Genomic DNA, 15990 nt, shown 5'->3' on the forward strand with positions numbered 1-15990 from the left:
TCCTCCTACTTGCATGTGACACTGGGCTTAGGATCTGCATAGGAAACACACACACAAGCACACACCTACCTTTGTTGCCTGCAGATGCCTCCTTGGCTGTCCCCAAACGGTATCAAACCAACACCCACGGGAAGCTGTAAGCATAGAGGACATGCCTGCACCCCATTGGACTTACCTGTGTGGGTTAAATCCGGGTTATTTGACAACCTATGGCGGTGATGGTTCTGCTCAGGCAGAGCAGTGCTGATGCTCCTCATAAAGCTGTCGCTGCTGTGAAGGTTCTAGGTGACATCACAAATCCCTATGGTTACATACACAACAAAGCTGGGTTGTTGTTGTTTACACTCTGCAAGGCCTGTGGAAGTGAGTGACATCATAGCACTGTAGTTCTGAGGGTTCTAGATGGATGCAACAATCTCCTGTTGCTTCTATGAAGGCCATAATAGACGACATCACCAAACAGCTCCATAGTCACATACACAGCAAAGGAGAGATGTTGTTTACACCTAGTGATGTCAGTGGTATTGAGTGACATCACAGCACAGTGCTAAGGCTCCTGGGCCTGGACACAGCAGCGGCTGCAATATCTCAACGGAGAATACGTTTATATATATGTGTGTGTGTGCGCGTATATATATATATATATATATATATATATATATATATATATATATATTTCTCCGCCGAAATCACTTTTAAACCCATTTCCACCTTTTTTTCCCTTCTCTTCCTCTTACTTTTTTTTCACGTTTTTTTACGTTTTTCTCCTTTTCGCCTCTTTTCTGGGCGTATTATTCTTCTTTTTCTTCTTTTTTTTCGTCTAATGCATACCCCATCAGTGCAGCAATGCTTATTCAATACCGCCAGCAGATGGAGACACTGGGGGATAATTTTCTAAGGATTTATACTGATTTTTCCTGTCTGAATTTGTCGCACAGAAAGTTGCAGGCCAAATATGTGTGACATTTCTGCGACTTTAGCTTCTAGAGCATTTTTACAACATTATACATAGGTGCTGAATACATAAAAAGCGACTGTTCAGCGACAGACAAGTCGCATCGGCTGAAAGTAGGCCAGAATGTCAGTCCATGTTGGAGCAGGTTTAGATACAGTCTAAAGTATAGATCTCAAAGTCTGTGCACAGAATTTAGCAAGGGCCTCGCACCTTCTGATGCATCAGGTAGGTGCACAATAGCATAGCCTAACCCTCTGTACTTTGGTCTATATTGATGCGGGACATAGACAGCCAGCTGATGACCAATCCATTAGTGCAATGGATGGCTGGAAGCATTTGTCTTTGCCTTTGCAATACCACAGAAGCAATGCATGGTCAATGTACAGCAATGACACACCTGTGTGAACAGCCAGGAGACCCCCCCCCCCCCCCCCCCATGTTATGTTACATAGTTACATAGTTAGTACGGTCGAAAAAAGACATATGTCCATCAAGTTCAACCAGGGAATTAAGGGGTAGGGGTGTGGCGCGATATTGGGGAAGGGATGAGATTTTATATTTCTTCATAAGCATTAATCTTATTTTGTCAATTAGGAACATTCAGCACCCACCCGCTATCAAGGCAGCTGCCTATCATGTCATGCCCTACCTGCACAGGTGTGCTGGCTACTCAAATGATCCAATTAAGGAGGCCATTTAGTCAGCAGCAGCAGAAGTCCTGTGCCTGGACGCTCCAACAGCGGCCAGACACAAGCAGAAGCAGCAGAAGCAGCAGCAGCAGCACCACCTTTTGTTTTTTGGCTGCAGCAGCAAGGCCCACAGGGCTGGCTAGCTGGCTAGCCAGCAAGCAGGTAGCAATGAAAGTAGGAATCTTTCTTTTTAACCCTGTAAGGGGGTGGTGCACTGTACCCGAAGATACTGCCATATCGGGTCAATGCATAGGGCGACGGAAGCAAGCTTCGAAATCGGCCCCCGTTCTCAAAAATCCATTTAATATATGGTCCCCAGATAGGGGACGTATCAGATATTAAACTGATAAGAACAGATACTACACTTGATCTTAGCCAAAAGGCCGAGAAGCGATAACCGTGAAAGGGGCGGGCCCAACAAGGTCCCCTTCATGGGCACTATCACTGCTTGCTGTCAGGGAGGCTGCCAGACAATTTTCCATGCACACTCTGGGCTGGGGGGCAGTCAACCACCAGTACACACAGCAGAACCTAAACCCATACCATTATTGCTAAGCAGCAAGACAGGGGCCCATTGCACTCCCACGGGGCCTTTTTAAATGCAATCCATAACCCGGATTTGCCAGGAACCCTTCTTACTCCTCCTACTTGCATGTGACACTGGGCTTAGGATCTGCATAGGAAACACACACACAAGCACACACCTACCTTTGTTGCCTGCAGATGCCTCCTTGGCTGTCCCCAAACGGTATCAAACCAACACCCACGGGAAGCTGTAAGCATAGAGGACATGCCTGCACCCCATTGGACTTACCTGTGTGGGTTAAATCCGGGTTATTTGACAACCTATGGCGGTGATGGTTCTGCTCAGGCAGAGCAGTGCTGATGCTCCTCATAAAGCTGTCGCTGCTGTGAAGGTTCTAGGTGACATCACAAATCCCTATGGTTACATACACAACAAAGCTGGGTTGTTGTTGTTTACACTCTGCAAGGCCTGTGGAAGTGAGTGACATCATAGCACTGTAGTTCTGAGGGTTCTAGATGGATGCAACAATCTCCTGTTGCTTCTATGAAGGCCATAATAGACGACATCACCAAACAGCTCCATAGTCACATACACAGCAAAGGAGAGATGTTGTTTACACCTAGTGATGTCAGTGGTATTGAGTGACATCACAGCACAGTGCTAAGGCTCCTGGGCCTGGACACAGCAGCGGCTGCAATATCTCAACGGAGAATACGTTTATATATATGTGTGTGTGTGCGCGTATATATATATATATATATATATATATATATATATATATATATATATATTTCTCCGCCGAAATCACTTTTAAACCCATTTCCACCTTTTTTTCCCTTCTCTTCCTCTTACTTTTTTTTCACGTTTTTTTACGTTTTTCTCCTTTTCGCCTCTTTTCTGGGCGTATTATTCTTCTTTTTCTTCTTTTTTTTCGTCTAATGCATACCCCATCAGTGCAGCAATGCTTATTCAATACCGCCAGCAGATGGAGACACTGGGGGATAATTTTCTAAGGATTTATACTGATTTTTCCTGTCTGAATTTGTCGCACAGAAAGTTGCAGGCCAAATATGTGTGACATTTCTGCGACTTTAGCTTCTAGAGCATTTTTACAACATTATACATAGGTGCTGAATACATAAAAAGCGACTGTTCAGCGACAGACAAGTCGCATCGGCTGAAAGTAGGCCAGAATGTCAGTCCATGTTGGAGCAGGTTTAGATACAGTCTAAAGTATAGATCTCAAAGTCTGTGCACAGAATTTAGCAAGGGCCTCGCACCTTCTGATGCATCAGGTAGGTGCACAATAGCATAGCCTAACCCTCTGTACTTTGGTCTATATTGATGCGGGACATAGACAGCCAGCTGATGACCAATCCATTAGTGCAATGGATGGCTGGAAGCATTTGTCTTTGCCTTTGCAATACCACAGAAGCAATGCATGGTCAATGTACAGCAATGACACACCTGTGTGAACAGCCAGGAGACCCCCCCCCCCCCCCATGTTATGTTACATAGTTACATAGTTAGTACGGTCGAAAAAAGACATATGTCCATCAAGTTCAACCAGGGAATTAAGGGGTAGGGGTGTGGCGCGATATTGGGGAAGGGATGAGATTTTATATTTCTTCATAAGCATTAATCTTATTTTGTCAATTAGGAACATTCAGCACCCACCCGCTATCAAGGCAGCTGCCTATCATGTCATGCCCTACCTGCACAGGTGTGCTGGCTACTCAAATGATCCAATTAAGGAGGCCATTTAGTCAGCAGCAGCAGAAGTCCTGTGCCTGGACGCTCCAACAGCGGCCAGACACAAGCAGAAGCAGCAGAAGCAGCAGCAGCAGCACCACCTTTTGTTTTTTGGCTGCAGCAGCAAGGCCCACAGGGCTGGCTAGCTGGCTAGCCAGCAAGCAGGTAGCAATGAAAGTAGGAATCTTTCTTTTTAACCCTGTAAGGGGGTGGTGCACTGTACCCGAAGATACTGCCATATCGGGTCAATGCATAGGGCGACGGAAGCAAGCTTCGAAATCGGCCCCCGTTCTCAAAAATCCATTTAATATATGGTCCCCAGATAGGGGACGTATCAGATATTAAACTGATAAGAACAGATTTTTTTTTTTTTTTTTTTTTACATTTTTATTGAAAAAACTCAAAAACTTAAATACATCACAAAAAATGTTTACAATACATCAAATACTGTTTTCCATAAATGTAAATTCCACATAGCTAATGCTTTTTTCTGCCCATATCTCTTTTTATCAATTAAATAGTACAAGTAAACTTCACTGTATATCATCTTCAAACATTCTTTTTCACAAATAAAATCTCTTTTGAAGACAAGGATATTACGAACTTTCCATAATACATTTTTTGTACAGTTGATAAAAATCCACAAAATTCTCTCTTTTTCTTTCATAACTCCATCACTTTTGCCATATAAAACAACTTCATGATTTAAAACTTTTAGACCTGTTAGGAATTTCAATAAAGAACCAATTAGTCTAAAAACCTTTTGTGCAAAATAACAATTCCAGAAAAGGTGCAAAACAGTTTCATCTATATTGCAATTATCCCGGGGACAGACACATACAGCATTTAGACCTCTTCTATATTGGAAAAATCTTACCGGAAGACACTCATGGATAATCATCCATGCTAAATCCTTGTGCTCATTAAAAAGATATGGCTCGTTTACCTTTTTCCATATTTGTACACACCTATTATAAGAAAAATTAGAGACCATACATATTTCTTCTTGCAAATTTAACTGTACTTCTATCTTGCGAGCATCCCTCAAGGTTAACAAGTCAAAGTCTTTAAGGTTATACATACGTATAATTTTTTCTAAGATGGCATAATGTTTAGGCGGAGTTAAAAGTACAGGAGAAGATAATGATAAAAACACCCATTCTCTTTTTCTAAAAATATGTCCCGCAGAGTACTTTAAAAAACAGGACCATACACTTTTCATAAAAAGTCCCCTAAAACACCAACTAAAAAACCTTAAGTATAAAAATTTTCTAATACAGGGAACCTGTTTTCCTCCATTTTTTTGTGACTTATACATAGTATCTCTTTTTAATTTTTCTGCTTTAGAACTCCATAGAAACTCAAAGAGAATCCTCTGAAGTTGCCTAGACATAAGTTCATTAGGAGGATAAATCATATTTAAATAGAGCATAATGGGTATTAGCATAGCCTTAATCACCAAAATTTTACCTTCTAAGGATAATTTCCTTAGGGACCAAAAGTCTACCTTTTTCTTTACCTTTTCTTTTACCATTAGCCAACTTTCCTCACCATTGTTATTTTTATCAAAGATGACTCCAAGGATTTTTATTTTTTCTGACTGTAATTTTAGGTTTGGTATTTGCACGTTTTCCCATTTACCTATATAAAAACAGTCACATTTAGATAAATTAAGTTTAAAAGCAGAAGCTTTACAAAAGAAATCAGTAACATCAACAACTCTTTGTAAAGAGAAGGCACTTTCACAAAAAACATTAATATCATCCATATAGCCACACACTTTAAGGGTGGCATTATTACCTCCAGGAACTGGCACTCCTTTTATTATTTTATCATTCCTTATTAAGTTTAACAGAGGTTCTATTGCACATATAAACAGTATAGGAGACAGAGGGCAGCCTTGCTTTACCCCTGATGATAAATTAATAAAATCTGTAAGGAAACCATTTATTAAAATCCTGCTAAAAGAACCTTTATATAAGAGAGCAATTTGCTTAATAAATATGTTAGGAAAACCCATGCGTTGTAAAACCATCCATAAAAAACAATGTGATACTCTATCGAACGCTTTATGAAAATCTAGAGATAGAATGGCTAGATTTTGATTCCGCTCTTGCTGATACCATATGACGTCCCTAATAGCATTTAAAGGTTCAGCTACACTCCTTCCTGGGACACCACATACCTGATCCACATGGATGACCTTGTACAAAAACGGCTTCATTCTGTTAACAAAAATTTTTGACATAATCTTATAATCAACATTAAGAAGCGTAATTGGTCTCCAATTTTCTAAGCTGTTCCTATCCCCCTTTTTGGGGATCAGAGACACTATACCACTCCTCCAAGATAAAGGTAGAACATCAGAATTAAAAGCCTCCTTAAAAATATTAAGCAAATCATCTTTAAAAATTTCCCAAAAGGTTTTATAAAACTCTACAGGAAGTCCATCAGAACCTGGTGTTTTACCTGTGGATAAACTTTTAGCAGCAATTTCTAATTCTTGGCATCTTACTTCTGTGCAAAGTGCATCTTGGTCCTCCTTACTTAAACCACAATCTAAAGTGCTTAGGAGAAAATTAGCAGCAGATATATCAATGGGTTTCTCATTAAACAGATCTTGATAAAAGGATTTAGCTTTGGATAACATTCCTACATTAGTAGTTTCATCCTCAATGTTAATCATTAACTTTTTTGTTTCCATTACCTTTTTAAAAAAGAATCTTGTACACTTTTCATCCTTCTCTTTACATTCAACTTTGGAGTTAAAAATTATTTCTTTCCCTTTGTTAGTTATAGCCTTCTGAATATCACTTTTAACACTTAAAATCAGATCGTCTACATATACACCCAGCTCTTTGAGTTGATAATAGGTTTGTAGTTTTGTGTTAAGATCTCTATACCATTTCAATTTCTCTTTTGTTTTTTTAACACCCATCTTAATAAAATACTCTTTAAATTTTACCTTGCAGAATTCCCACCATGCTAAAAGAGAATTAAAATTAGTCCTTGAGTTCTGCAATTTTTTAAAAAGATAGATAAAATTACATTTAATTTCTTCATCTTCAAGCAAAGAGACATTCAGACGCCAGACTCCTTTGGCTCTGCAAACCCCATCAAACTTACATGTAGCAGATAAAATCTTATGATCTGAAAAAAAGGTAGAAGTCAATTGCATATTCCCATAAAATGCAAATCCAGAAGCAAAAATATAATCAATCCTTGACATATAAAGGCTATTCCCCCAGGTATACCCAGGGTCATTAGGGAAAGAGGTTCTCCACAAATCTTTTAAATTAAAATCAACTATAAAATCCTTTAGTTGTTTTTCAGTCTTATCTTTCCTTTGTTCAGATCCTCCAGCCCGCTCCTCTCCTGCCATTATACAATTAAAATCACCAGCGATGATAAGCGGGGATGAACCCGGTAAATAAAACTGAATTTTCTCTAATAAATCAGATCTTTCATCCTTATCTGGAGAGGCATATACATTTAAAAGTCTCATATTCATGTCATTATAAATAATATGAACGAGCAGGGCTCTACCGGGTACAATGTCTGTGAAGGAGGTAACTTTATACTCACTGCTCTTGAACAGTATGCCAACACCAGTCACTTTCCTCTCATTATCCCCTGACCACACAGACGGGCCAAGAGTCCATTCAGATCTCAAAGATGAATAATTGATATCATAATCAATGGCACATTCCTGTAAAAATAAAATGTCTGTAGGCAAAGAAGACAAGAAAGAGAATAAAGCAGCCCTCCTCTCCGGGCTCTTCAAACTCCTCACATTGAAGGAGGAGATATTAACACTTGGTAGCTCCTGGGTCATTCATTATCCTCAGACAAAGAACCCCAATCTGCAGGTGGTGACACAAATTCCTCAATATTAACAGGGTCGGATGCTGTTATAACCTTTTGGCAGACAATCTCCACATTCCCCTCGTCCGCACTAACTCGACCACTCCTTTTGATGTTAAGGCCCTTTTCCTCTTTCCGGTCTCTGCTTTTCCTCTTTCGCCGTTCTTCTACATCCATCTCCTCTGTATCCCTTCTGGGCGGTCCAGGACCCTCAACTTCCATGAGAGGAGAACCCCTCACTTCTGTCTCAGGTCCCACGACCTTCCCCGGGGACACAATGCTTTTGGAGACATGAGCCACAGCAGGTATCACAGGAATTCCGGTAGCAGAAGACTCAGGCATCACTTTCAGGGTGTGGGTCTTAGGCACAGGCACAGCATCCATGGAGCTCTTCCTCATCGAGGGACCAGCCGACGTAGCCACAATATTGGCCCAGGAGCGTTGAGGACAATCCTTAAAAGCGTGTCCTTTCTGCTTACACACATTACACAGAATCTCATTTTGACAGTCCAAAGTGGTGTGGCCTTTTTGGCCACATCTTTTGCAAATAACCACTTCCTCTTTGCAAGATTCTTGTGTATGACCATATTCATGGCATTTCCTGCAATAATACGGCATCCCAGGGTAGAATAAATAGCCACGTTTACGCCCAATTAAAAAATTTGCAGGTGGGCGACACAGACCTCCAATTCCTCTCACATCTTCTCTGAACTTAACAGCAAACTTATGCTTTCCAGTCCAAAAGTCCATTGCATTCATTATTTTATGAGAGTATTTGACTTCCGCACAATATTGGTTTAAAAATAAGACAATGTCTCTTATATCCACGTATGGATCGTGCATAGTAACCACCAGTGGAACATCGCCATTAGAATATAGAGCAATGAAAACAAGTCCTTTCATATCCTCCTCATTGGCAAGCTCCCGAACTTTCTCAAACATATGGTCACATGCAGATGCGGAAGTCAAGGTAAGAATGAAAAGTCCTTTACCTGGGTCTTTTAGGCAAAAACACATCTTCTCTCTGAATGTGCAATAAATCCAGCATAATTCTCTTGACAAAAAATTCCAAAGTCATCTTCTCCTTTTTCTCCTCATCCACTTCAATACGGAAGGTGTTCTTAATCCGAGTTTCAGTATGCGCAGCAAACCTAAGGGTCGCCATGGGGGATCGCCTTCCCGTTCTTTGTAAGTCCTCCTCCTATAGCAGCATGAGGCTTAAGACGGCTAAAAAACCGCCGATGCCTCAAGGCCGAAGGTTCGACGAACTCAGAGCCCCTTGACAAGATACAAGATCTTAGCCAAAAGGCCGAGAAGCGATAACCGTGAAAGGGGCGGGCCCAACAAGGTCCCCTTCATGGGCACTATCACTGCTTGCTGTCAGGGAGGCTGCCAGACAATTTTCCATGCACACTCTGGGCTGGGGGGCAGTCAACCACCAGTACACACAGCAGAACCTAAACCCATACCATTATTGCTAAGCAGCAAGACAGGGGCCCATTGCACTCCCACGGGGCCTTTTTAAATGCAATCCATAACCCGGATTTGCCAGGAACCCTTCTTACTCCTCCTACTTGCATGTGACACTGGGCTTAGGATCTGCATAGGAAACACACACACAAGCACACACCTACCTTTGTTGCCTGCAGATGCCTCCTTGGCTGTCCCCAAACGGTATCAAACCAACACCCACGGGAAGCTGTAAGCATAGAGGACATGCCTGCACCCCATTGGACTTACCTGTGTGGGTTAAATCCGGGTTATTTGACAACCTATGGCGGTGATGGTTCTGCTCAGGCAGAGCAGTGCTGATGCTCCTCATAAAGCTGTCGCTGCTGTGAAGGTTCTAGGTGACATCACAAATCCCTATGGTTACATACACAACAAAGCTGGGTTGTTGTTGTTTACACTCTGCAAGGCCTGTGGAAGTGAGTGACATCATAGCACTGTAGTTCTGAGGGTTCTAGATGGATGCAACAATCTCCTGTTGCTTCTATGAAGGCCATAATAGACGACATCACCAAACAGCTCCATAGTCACATACACAGCAAAGGAGAGATGTTGTTTACACCTAGTGATGTCAGTGGTATTGAGTGACATCACAGCACAGTGCTAAGGCTCCTGGGCCTGGACACAGCAGCGGCTGCAATATCTCAACGGAGAATACGTTTATATATATGTGTGTGTGTGCGCGTATATATATATATATATATATATATATATATATATATATTTCTCCGCCGAAATCACTTTTAAACCCATTTCCACCTTTTTTTCCCTTCTCTTCCTCTTACTTTTTTTTCACGTTTTTTTACGTTTTTCTCCTTTTCGCCTCTTTTCTGGGCGTATTATTCTTCTTTTTCTTCTTTTTTTTCGTCTAATGCATACCCCATCAGTGCAGCAATGCTTATTCAATACCGCCAGCAGATGGAGACACTGGGGGATAATTTTCTAAGGATTTATACTGATTTTTCCTGTCTGAATTTGTCGCACAGAAAGTTGCAGGCCAAATATGTGTGACATTTCTGCGACTTTAGCTTCTAGAGCATTTTTACAACATTATACATAGGTGCTGAATACATAAAAAGCGACTGTTCAGCGACAGACAAGTCGCATCGGCTGAAAGTAGGCCAGAATGTCAGTCCATGTTGGAGCAGGTTTAGATACAGTCTAAAGTATAGATCTCAAAGTCTGTGCACAGAATTTAGCAAGGGCCTCGCACCTTCTGATGCATCAGGTAGGTGCACAATAGCATAGCCTAACCCTCTGTACTTTGGTCTATATTGATGCGGGACATAGACAGCCAGCTGATGACCAATCCATTAGTGCAATGGATGGCTGGAAGCATTTGTCTTTGCCTTTGCAATACCACAGAAGCAATGCATGGTCAATGTACAGCAATGACACACCTGTGTGAACAGCCAGGAGACCCCCCCCCCCCCCCCCATGTTATGTTACATAGTTACATAGTTAGTACGGTCGAAAAAAGACATATGTCCATCAAGTTCAACCAGGGAATTAAGGGGTAGGGGTGTGGCGCGATATTGGGGAAGGGATGAGATTTTATATTTCTTCATAAGCATTAATCTTATTTTGTCAATTAGGAACATTCAGCACCCACCCGCTATCAAGGCAGCTGCCTATCATGTCATGCCCTACCTGCACAGGTGTGCTGGCTACTCAAATGATCCAATTAAGGAGGCCATTTAGTCAGCAGCAGCAGAAGTCCTGTGCCTGGACGCTCCAACAGCGGCCAGACACAAGCAGAAGCAGCAGAAGCAGCAGCAGCAGCACCACCTTTTGTTTTTTGGCTGCAGCAGCAAGGCCCACAGGGCTGGCTAGCTGGCTAGCCAGCAAGCAGGTAGCAATGAAAGTAGGAATCTTTCTTTTTAACCCTGTAAGGGGGTGGTGCACTGTTCCCGAAGATACTGCCATATCGGGTCAATGCATAGGGCGACGGAAGCAAGCTTCGAAATCGGCCCCCGTTCTCAAAAATCCATTTAATATATGGTCCCCAGATAGGGGACGTATCAGATATTAAACTGATAAGAACAGATACTACACTTGATCTTAGCCAAAAGGCCGAGAAGCGATAACCGTGAAAGGGGCGGGCCCAACAAGGTCCCCTTCATGGGCACTATCACTGCTTGCTGTCAGGGAGGCTGCCAGACAATTTTCCATGCACACTCTGGGCTGGGGGGCAGTCAACCACCAGTACACACAGCAGAACCTAAACCCATACCATTATTGCTAAGCAGCAAGACAGGGGCCCATTGCACTCCCACGGGGCCTTTTTAAATGCAATCCATAACCCGGATTTGCCAGGAACCCTTCTTACTCCTCCTACTTGCATGTGACACTGGGCTTAGGATCTGCATAGGAAACACACACACAAGCACACACCTACCTTTGTTGCCTGCAGATGCCTCCTTGGCTGTCCCCAAACGGTATCAAACCAACACCCACGGGAAGCTGTAAGCATAGAGGACATGCCTGCACCCCATTGGACTTACCTGTGTGGGTTAAATCCGGGTTATTTGACAACCTATGGCGGTGATGGTTCTGCTCAGGCAGAGCAGTGCTGATGCTCCTCATAAAGCTGTCGCTGCTGTGAAGGTTCTAGGTGACATCACAAATCCCTATGGTTACATACACAACAAAGCTGGGTTGTTGTTGTTTACACTCTGCAAGGCCTGTGGAAGTGAGTGACATCATAGCACTGTAGTTCTGAGGGTTCTAGATGGATGCAACAATCTCCTGTTGCTTCTATGAAGGCCATAATAGACGACATCACCAAACAGCTCCATAGTCACATACACAGCAAAGGAGAGATGTTGTTTACACCTAGTGATGTCAGTGGTATTGAGTGACATCACAGCACAGTGCTAAGGCTCCTGGGCCTGGACACAGCAGCGGCTGCAATATCTCAACGGAGAATACGTTTATATATATGTGTGTGTGTGCGCGTATATATATATATATATATATATATATATATATATATATATATTTCTCCGCCGAAATCACTTTTAAACCCATTTCCACCTTTTTTTCCCTTCTCTTCCTCTTACTTTTTTTTCACGTTTTTTTACGTTTTTCTCCTTTTCGCCTCTTTTCTGGGCGTATTATTCTTCTTTTTCTTCTTTTTTTTCGTCTAATGCATACCCCATCAGTGCAGCAATGCTTATTCAATACCGCCAGCAGATGGAGACACTGGGGGATAATTTTCTAAGGATTTATACTGATTTTTCCTGTCTGAATTTGTCGCACAGAAAGTTGCAGGCCAAATATGTGTGACATTTCTGCGACTTTAGCTTCTAGAGCATTTTTACAACATTATACATAGGTGCTGAATACATAAAAAGCGACTGTTCAGCGACAGACAAGTCGCATCGGCTGAAAGTAGGCCAGAATGTCAGTCCATGTTGGAGCAGGTTTAGATACAGTCTAAAGTATAGATCTCAAAGTCTGTGCACAGAATTTAGCAAGGGCCTCGCACCTTCTGATGCATCAGGTAGGTGCACAATAGCATAGCCTAACCCTCTGTACTTTGGTCTATATTGATGCGGGACATAGACAGCCAGCTGATGACCAATCCATTAGTGCAATGGATGGCTGGAAGCATTTGTCTTTGCCTTTGCAATACCACAGAAGCAATGCATGGTCAATGTACAGCAATGACACACCTGTGTGAACAGCCAGGAGACCCCCCCCCCCCCCCATGTTATGTTACATAGTTACATAGTTAGTACGGTCGAAAAAAGACATATGTCCATCAAGTTCAACCAGGGAATTAAGGGGTAGGGGTGTGGCGCGATATTGGGGAAGGGATGAGATTTTATATTTCTTCATAAGCATTAATCTTATTTTGTCAATTAGGAACATTCAGCACCCACCCGCTATCAAGGCAGCTGCCTATCATGTCATGCCCTACCTGCACAGGTGTGCTGGCTACTCAAATGATCCAATTAAGGAGGCCATTTAGTCAGCAGCAGCAGAAGTCCTGTGCCTGGACGCTCCAACAGCGGCCAGACACAAGCAGAAGCAGCAGAAGCAGCAGCAGCAGCACCACCTTTTGTTTTTTGGCTGCAGCAGCAAGGCCCACAGGGCTGGCTAGCTGGCTAGCCAGCAAGCAGGTAGCAATGAAAGTAGGAATCTTTCTTTTTAACCCTGTAAGGGGGTGGTGCACTGTTCCCGAAGATACTGCCATATCGGGTCAATGCATAGGGCGACGGAAGCAAGCTTCGAAATCGGCCCCCGTTCTCAAAAATCCATTTAATATATGGTCCCCAGATAGGGGACGTATCAGATATTAAACTGATAAGAACAGATACTACACTTGATCTTAGCCAAAAGGCCGAGAAGCGATAACCGTGAAAGGGGCGGGCCCAACAAGGTCCCCTTCATGGGCACTATCACTGCTTGCTGTCAGGGAGGCTGCCAGACAATTTTCCATGCACACTCTGGGCTGGGGGGCAGTCAACCACCAGTACACACAGCAGAACCTAAACCCATACCATTATTGCTAAGCAGCAAGACAGGGGCCCATTGCACTCCCACGGGGCCTTTTTAAATGCAATCCATAACCCGGATTTGCCAGGAACCCTTCTTACTCCTCCTACTTGCATGTGACACTGGGCTTAGGATCTGCATAGGAAACACACACACAAGCACACACCTACCTTTGTTGCCTGCAGATGCCTCCTTGGCTGTCCCCAAACGGTATCAAACCAACACCCACGGGAAGCTGTAAGCATAGAGGACATGCCTGCACCCCATTGGACTTACCTGTGTGGGTTAAATCCGGGTTATTTGACAACCTATGGCGGTGATGGTTCTGCTCAGGCAGAGCAGTGCTGATGCTCCTCATAAAGCTGTCGCTGCTGTGAAGGTTCTAGGTGACATCACAAATCCCTATGGTTACATACACAACAAAGCTGGGTTGTTGTTGTTTACACTCTGCAAGGCCTGTGGAAGTGAGTGACATCATAGCACTGTAGTTCTGAGGGTTCTAGATGGATGCAACAATCTCCTGTTGCTTCTATGAAGGCCATAATAGACGACATCACCAAACAGCTCCATAGTCACATACACAGCAAAGGAGAGATGTTGTTTACACCTAGTGATGTCAGTGGTATTGAGTGACATCACAGCACAGTGCTAAGGCTCCTGGGCCTGGACACAGCAGCGGCTGCAATATCTCAACGGAGAATACGTTTATATATATGTGTGTGTGTGCGCGTATATATATATATATATATATATATATATATATATATATATATATATTTCTCCGCCGAAATCACTTTTAAACCCATTTCCACCTTTTTTTCCCTTCTCTTCCTCTTACTTTTTTTTCACGTTTTTTTACGTTTTTCTCCTTTTCGCCTCTTTTCTGGGCGTATTATTCTTCTTTTTCTTCTTTTTTTTCGTCTAATGCATACCCCATCAGTGCAGCAATGCTTATTCAATACCGCCAGCAGATGGAGACACTGGGGGATAATTTTCTAAGGATTTATACTGATTTTTCCTGTCTGAATTTGTCGCACAGAAAGTTGCAGGCCAAATATGTGTGACATTTCTGCGACTTTAGCTTCTAGAGCATTTTTACAACATTATACATAGGTGCTGAATACATAAAAAGCGACTGTTCAGCGACAGACAAGTCGCATCGGCTGAAAGTAGGCCAGAATGTCAGTCCATGTTGGAGCAGGTTTAGATACAGTCTAAAGTATAGATCTCAAAGTCTGTGCACAGAATTTAGCAAGGGCCTCGCACCTTCTGATGCATCAGGTAGGTGCACAATAGCATAGCCTAACCCTCTGTACTTTGGTCTATATTGATGCGGGACATAGACAGCCAGCTGATGACCAATCCATTAGTGCAATGGATGGCTGGAAGCATTTGTCTTTGCCTTTGCAATACCACAGAAGCAATGCATGGTCAATGTACAGCAATGACACACCTGTGTGAACAGCCAGGAGACCCCCCCCCCCCCCATGTTATGTTACATAGTTACATAGTTAGTACGGTCGAAAAAAGACATATGTCCATCAAGTTCAACCAGGGAATTAAGGGGTAGGGGTGTGGCGCGATATTGGGGAAGGGATGAGATTTTATATTTCTTCATAAGCATTAATCTTATTTTGTCAATTAGGAACATTCAGCACCCACCCGCTATCAAGGCAGCTGCCTATCATGTCATGCCCTACCTGCACAGGTGTGCTGGCTACTCAAATGATCCAATTAAGGAGGCCATTTAGTCAGCAGCAGCAGAAGTCCTGTGCCTGGACGCTCCAACAGCGGCCAGACACAAGCAGAAGCAGCAGAAGCAGCAGCAGCAGCACCACCTTTTGTTTTTTGGCTGCAGCAGCAGAGGCCCACAGGGCTGGCTAGCTGGCTAGCCAGCAAGCAGGTAGCAATGAAAGTAGGAATCTTTCTTTTTAACCCTGTAAGGGGGTGGTGCACTGTACCCGAAGATACTGCCATATCGGGTCAATGCATAGGGCGACGGAAGCAAGCTTCGAAATCGGCCCCCGTTCTCAAAAATCCATTTAATATATGGTCCCCAGATAGGGGACGTATCAGATATTAAACTGATAAGAACAGATACTACACTTGATCTTAGCCAAAAGGCCGAGAAGCGATAACCGTGAAAGGGGCGGGCCCAACAAGGTCCCCTTCATGGGCACTATCACTGCTTG

At 43.1% G+C, this 15990-nt stretch overlaps 5 non-coding genes across 5 annotated transcripts; all 5 read right to left on the reverse strand.

The window, feature by feature from the left end:
- Positions 1-1848: 1848 nt before the first annotated feature.
- Positions 1849-2039, reverse strand: LOC130313746 (U2 spliceosomal RNA). Its single transcript, XR_008861619.1, has one exon. It is a non-coding gene; the product is annotated as a U2 spliceosomal RNA (small nuclear RNA).
- Positions 2040-4129: 2090 nt separating this feature from the next.
- Positions 4130-4325, reverse strand: LOC130313758 (U2 spliceosomal RNA). The gene has a single exon (XR_008861627.1). It is a non-coding gene; the product is annotated as a U2 spliceosomal RNA (small nuclear RNA).
- Positions 4326-11189: 6864 nt separating this feature from the next.
- On the reverse strand, positions 11190-11380 carry LOC130313752 (U2 spliceosomal RNA). The gene has a single exon (XR_008861624.1). It is a non-coding gene; the product is annotated as a U2 spliceosomal RNA (small nuclear RNA).
- A 2084-nt stretch (positions 11381-13464) lies between these two features.
- On the reverse strand, positions 13465-13655 carry LOC130313753 (U2 spliceosomal RNA). Its single transcript, XR_008861625.1, has one exon. It is a non-coding gene; the product is annotated as a U2 spliceosomal RNA (small nuclear RNA).
- A 2088-nt stretch (positions 13656-15743) lies between these two features.
- On the reverse strand, positions 15744-15934 carry LOC130313747 (U2 spliceosomal RNA). The gene has a single exon (XR_008861620.1). It is a non-coding gene; the product is annotated as a U2 spliceosomal RNA (small nuclear RNA).
- Between the last annotated feature and the right edge of the window lie 56 nt (positions 15935-15990).

Source organism: Hyla sarda, unplaced genomic scaffold, assembly GCF_029499605.1.
Source record: "Hyla sarda isolate aHylSar1 unplaced genomic scaffold, aHylSar1.hap1 scaffold_1781, whole genome shotgun sequence".
Classification (NCBI taxonomy): Eukaryota; Metazoa; Chordata; class Amphibia; order Anura; family Hylidae; genus Hyla; species Hyla sarda.